Below are 6,478 nucleotides of genomic sequence, written 5' to 3' on the forward strand. Positions count from 1 at the left end.
CTTGCCTTTAAGACTGAGACTTTCCTGATGGCTACCTCACTTCACACTGGTAGTGTTTAATGATCGCTAAATAGATATGGAAGACTACACCAGATGAGAAGTAGTAAACAGGAACTTTTTCCTTTGGGATCAGTAGGGCTTAATATTTTTCATTCTCATTCTGAAAGAACATTTTTTTCTTCATTCACTGTTTTGTATCGATCTTGGATTTTTTTTTTTTTTTTCATTTATCTTGGTTTTCTTCCGTCGTTGTTCTTTTCTGCCTCTACATTTCCTTTTGCCCCTCTTTTTAGTTCTGCTAGCTGGAACATCCAAATCAGTGTTTTAATCAGTGAAGAGCTGCAAAGTAAAACACAGGCTTTTCTCTGCAAAATTAGGGGTCCATATGAGTGTATGTGCTGTGAAAGAGGATGCTGGGAAGACTGTGGATACTGTCTCGGTTGCTGTTTAATAAATGCGACTATGTGTGCAGTTAACAAATGCTGGGGTTTCCTTCTGTGCATCCAGAGGAGGAAGAGTTCATTGTGCAGTGTTTCCTTCCCCAAGAACAGCTGGAAGATCACAGTGTTTAATACTTCAATTTTCCCAGCACAGATGCCTAAAAGCTCTTAAACTGGTGTAATGTTATTTTGGACATAATTTTCTACGTAGAAAGATTTATTCCATCTCTGTTTTCTGCTATATTTTTTTAGTTCTGGCAACTAAGCCTGTAGCTTCACTTTTCTTTTCGCAGCATTGATTGGGAAGCTGCTGCCCCTACCACATACTAATGTCTGTCAAACACTTGATTCATTCTGCAGTCTGAAAAAGTTTGAGCTCTGTAGTGTGCCAGCATTACCAGAGCGCTGCGAATTCCCGTTCCAAGGAACTGTCACGCTGTATATCACTTGCAGCTCTCGCACATCCAGCCACTTCCCATGTGATCCTCTCCTTAGAGAGAGCTTCCAGTTGGCAGCACCTGGTCTTTAGCACCACGGACCCAACTGAAAGAAAGCAGGCAGTGAAACATTTGCCAAAGCTTTTAAATAAGGAACCCGTAACTGAATTGAACAATAAAGCTATGCTTGGATAATGAATAAACTGTCTCATTCAAATGCGAAATTTGTTGCCTTACCCTATTTGTTAATGAAGGTGATGGGTGCTGCTTAACTCATTTGAAATGAGGTATGGTATATGTCAGCTGAAATATAAGAACTGGGAGGATGGGTGTAATTTTGCAGCATTATGTGTGATGTAGTCTGATATGCAATTAGAGTATACGCTTGAGGGGGCTGAGAAATAAGAAAGAAGTGTCCTCCACAGTGGCCAAAACCTGTGATAGTGTGATGTAAACTCCTCGTTGCTGGAAAAAGAACTGATCCACCTACAGGTTCCCAAATGTTAATACACTTTAAACTGTCATAGTATAGGGTATTTTTGATGTAGTACATTGTTTCTGTATTGCCAAACTCTTTCAGAGGTTATTGCATTTGATGGTGAATAGAATAATCGCTCTACCATTTTAATCTTAAAATAATTAAACCTCACAAAAATGCATTAAAAGCCCTTGCAATAATTAATCAGCAATATTTTGCTGATGCAGTTGTTGACCATATTAATAGATAACGTCCTTAGCCTTTGTAAAGACTATCTCAATTTTCTTCTCAGTAAAGACATTGCAGAAGTGTTAAAAATACTGTTGCATAATAACAGAAACATTCTTGAAAGTTAATCCTATATTTGAAGTCTTCAGTAATGATATTTTTCTACCTACATAATAAGGGACTTCAAGTCCATTTATCTCCTGAAATTTGCATTTTAATAACAGTAAGCATGAAGGGCAGGGAAGGAGTATTAAGGAAAAATCCCAGTTTGGGACAACACATCCAATAAGAGAGTCTTTTAAAGCTGGTGATAGCTACTTTTTTTGTTCAATGGTGCCAAACAAGAAAATTGAGATACTGATTAATGATTTGGCAAGGTTCTACTGAGTAATGCACTGTGCTGGAACTTCACCTGCGTGCCAGCTCCTTTTTGGATCTGGTTAAAGAACAAGCCTTGATTAATGAACATTTTTTTTTTTAATTATTATTATTTTAATAAATGGTCCTTTCCTCCCGTCCCCTTTTTCTTTAGCAGTTGCTGGCATTAGTTTGCCTTTGATTGGCATGTTGTGAGCAGATAGCGTTGAGCAAGTGCAGAAGAGAACTTTGCAGAAACCATACATCAAAATTGTCAACAGTTTCTGGATAGTCCTTAGGGGGGCTCTTTTTTCCCAAATTACTTGTCGTGATGAAGAGGCCTATTTTTTGTTTTCCACAATTTATTTTCCTGCTATAATGACTTAAATAAGCAACAAAATTCAAAATATATGGGACCAAACTGTCTGGTATGAATTGGTTGCGTATGTCTTTCAAAGGACTTGAAATATGGCATCTCTATTTTGTTTGACATCTTGGATAAAATAGATCTAAAAATAGTACTTATGCTGCCAGACTATGTCTGGAAGGACATGACTTGGTTTAAAAAAGAAAATAAAAAGTTTCCAAGGGTGTCATTGTGTTGTGGTAAATTCACTGTGAGCAGAGTCAAGGAAGAATTTGCTGGGTAAAGCTCAGAAATTTCAATGTCGTTATGACAGTGGGGTTTTGCTTCTGTATAGGTGATCTCATTTCTCACAAAGTAGAAAAAAACCCACAACTGTAGGGGAGAGAAAACTTCATATTTCTAAAAATAAAAGAAGAAAGTCTCCTGGGGGTTGATTTGAGCTTAGGGTGTGCTCAGCTTCTGGACACGGATGTGGCAAAAAGTCTATCTTCAGCATTTATAGAACGTAAGAGTCTAAATTTGAATATAATAAAGATGAAGTTCTGATGGTGGTTGAACAAGGTGCCAGACTAGCTGAGATTGTCAGAAGAAATCTAGATTTAGGTGACCTAATTTTAATTTAAATCTTGCTGTTGGCATTTCTTTCTAACTAGATCTGCCCTCCACCTATTAGAGAGCTACATTTAATAGTTAGAATTAGGCCTATTGATTTTTATTTTGTTTTTTTTGTAATAGGTTTTGGACTACCCCAAGCACTCTGAGAACATCAGTTAAATTGGAGAACTTTCTTCAACTATAATTTGTACTAATCATATTATTCACACTACAACTATATCAATATGTAGCTGGCTGAGTAGCTTGCTAGTCGTATGTCTCAAGCTTTTCCTCTGTCCGTAAATTCTGAGAATTGTACGGTAGAGAAGTATTGCCCTGTTGTTCATCCCCACATAATAAAATAGTGATATCTAAGTGTTGTTATGTGATGCCTTCCAGCATCTTTGTGACTTACAATCTTTTCTCAGTCGGCTTACCCCAAGTGGGGTAGGTCTAGGAATACCAGTAAGCTTAGGAGGCATTGTTTGATTAATGAACACCTATTCTGAGTTATGCATTAGACTTTCTGCCTTTGAGACTGTCATAATCAGCTGAATGTAAAGGCTCTCCTATCAGTACACAGACAGATTGTGATATTTTAAAAACAAAAATATGTTTAAAAGGATGTTAATCATGTTCAAATAACTAGCGAAAGGATGGCAGATTGTTCAGGGCGTTATACTTCGGGGATGTTTTGGTCCACATAGCTCTGCTTTTTTGTGTAGTTTATGTATACAAGTGGTTAGATGTAGTATAACGTTTGATGTATTTGAAGCACATCCTAGAAGGCTGGTGGAAAAATGGGATGTACTTGAAATGCATGGGAGTTTCCCAAAGGTGGGAATAAATCCTCACCTAAGGACAGACAGGTGAATCTGACAGTGAGTACTTAGTATTACAATGTTTTTTCAATATTGTCTGTAGGGTGAAGAAAATCAAAATCCATTCCAGCTGGTAACAACTTTAACTTTATGAGAATGATTAGGGCTGCTTTGGCATTAGACTTATTTTCATTTGTTAACTTAATTTGATTAGGAATCTAGTCTCTAGTTCTTTTAAGTAAGATGGAATAAAGTAACATTTAGTCTATGTTAACTGCTCTGTGCACTTCTTATGTGGAGGGCAGAAGTTAATTCCCTTTCCTAACACACAATTGAATATCTGCAGGAATTTTGAAGTGTCCCAGCATTTCCAGAGTTATCCTACATAATTCTGGTGGCAAACCCAGGAATATTTGAGCAGCAATTCATGCCAAACGGATCTCCACGCATTCACAAGAATGTATGCACCTTCACGTAAGCCTTTATTGGCTAGAACTCTTCACCTGGACTCTGTTTTGTTGGGTTTTGTTTGGGTTTTTTTTTTTTTTTGCTTTGCTTTATGTGCACACATATTATGAATAGTCTCTGTATTGAAGAATCTTTAGTTCACTGCAGCTCATACATTGCTCACTACTCCCTCTGTCACATTTCATTTTTTCTAATATATCAGTTTTGAGCTCCATCAATCAAAGTGGCATGGAAATTTCAAACACATCCAGTATTTTAATAGTTGCTAAAATTGGTACAAAACATGAATATTCCTTTTTACTCAAATTAGTTTTCTGTCATGAATGTAAGTAAGTGTGCCAGAAACTTGAATAATGCTTCTGGTAAGCTTACAATTTATAATTGCAGTTGATCACTTTTCTGAAATCAAAGGCTTTGAAATCATTATCATCAGAATTGAGAGTGAAGCATTTGCTGCTTTATTCTTCATTAGACTGAAGAAGCTAATCTTTTAATGACTTATCTCCTCGGTTTGATCTCTATTTGAAGCTGGAAGAAAGCTAAGCTGTTAGATTTTTGAGGTGTTATTCACCATCTTTCTACCAGTAATGCTGTAAAAATAGTATGGTTCTTAGCTCTACTAAATATGGTTAGAAGAGGAGCAGTGAAATTCCATTTCAGCTTTTTTATATTACTTGTATTGAAGTGCTGAATATGTATATTCTAAAAATATTTTAACAGTCTCTAGAACAGTCGAGAAGGAGGGAAGTGAAGGAGGAGCTGTGAGGCATTCAAAATGAACCTTCAGTTCTCCATTACGAATAATAAAAAAGCCAAGTGAAACCAGCTTTAATCTGGACTAGTGAAATATTACAACTTGCAGAAATATGTTTGGTAGTTGTAAAATTGCACTGATATCTTCAGTACTGGATTTTTGGCTCCAGTGTATTGCTAATGAAAAGAATAACAGTGCTTTTAATTGGAGTGGTTTCCAATTCGATAGTTCTATTTTTACAGAGCGAGTATTGAGATTTTCATCCTGATGAATGTCTCTGTTCAAAGTACGTCCAAACCTGTCTTCCTCGATTGCTTCTTACTGGTAAAGCGCTTCAGGTTAGGTGCTGAGGGCCAGGTGTCAGTGTACGCTCTGCGCATCTCAATACATTGCTGATGTCTAAACTCAAAGAGAATAAAGAAATGCATACCAAACCTTCAGAAAGACTTTGTCTGCCTTGTCCTGAACCCCGCAGGAGCACTCCAATAGTATTCAGCTTCCTATAAACCGGAGTGTGCCGAGTTGTGGAAAACATGTTTCTGAGGTGAGGAGTGATTTGAACAGGGGTAATCCACTGCCTGGTCAAGGGCTCTAACCTTTAACTCGCTTCACGGGGGAGCTGAGGGGGAAGCATCAACATCACCGTATTGTTTGCCATCCTATAAGAGAAATTTAACCCTGTTTGGCTCCTTTAAAAAGCCCGTTTCTATAGCCAGTTTGCAGTCTTTCCTGAGTGGATGGTGGTACATCTTCTCAGGCTGAAGAATTAGGAAACATTTTATACCTGTCTGGTATTTAAGTTGCTTGCAAGGTCTGTAATTTTTTACTTCAAAGTTGTACCCCAGGAAGCTTGTGAGGAACTACAACTTCTTAATTATTTATTGCTTTTTCTGTTAGGTATGGATACTTCTTTTAGGCCTATACATACAGAACAGTGGGTACCATGTGCTTATCTAGTGTAAAGCACCATGCAGTTAACATAGTCCAGGCTTGACTATCAGAATTTAAAGTTTGGTCTATACTGAGTTTTCGGGTTATCTAAATGAAAAACTTCTTAATTGGTGTCTCTTCACCTTGTTGTTCCACCAGTTCTTCAACGATGGAAAAAAACCAAAAAAAAACCAAACAAAAAAACCAAACCCAAGCAACCCAAACCCTAACCTCAGAACTCTTTTGCAGAAATTTTGAATCCTTATCGGTGTAATAATGTTAGTTATGTGGTGCTGAAACCGGCCTTTGGTGACCACAGTAACTGTCAGGCAGTCTGGGTAAGCTGTTTTCTGGGTCTCTCCCAATGTGAGGACAGAAGACACAAAAACTGAACTGGATTGCACCTTTCCTGTCTTATTTCATAGCATGGGTTTTGATCTGCTACAGTTAAAGAGTGTAAGGAGTCTGCATTGTGTTAATTTGGAAACTCGGGAATACTGTAGGTAAATAACAGTAGCTCTGAAGCTATTTCTTTTTTTTTAAATGTTCTCTTAAAACAGAAAACATATGCAAAATCCTTTAAATTTTTATGTTGTACTTATGA

Source organism: Charadrius vociferus, unplaced genomic scaffold (assembly GCF_000708025.1).
Source record: "Charadrius vociferus isolate BGI_N301 unplaced genomic scaffold, ASM70802v2 scaffold115, whole genome shotgun sequence".
In the NCBI taxonomy this organism is placed as follows: domain Eukaryota; kingdom Metazoa; phylum Chordata; class Aves; order Charadriiformes; family Charadriidae; genus Charadrius; species Charadrius vociferus.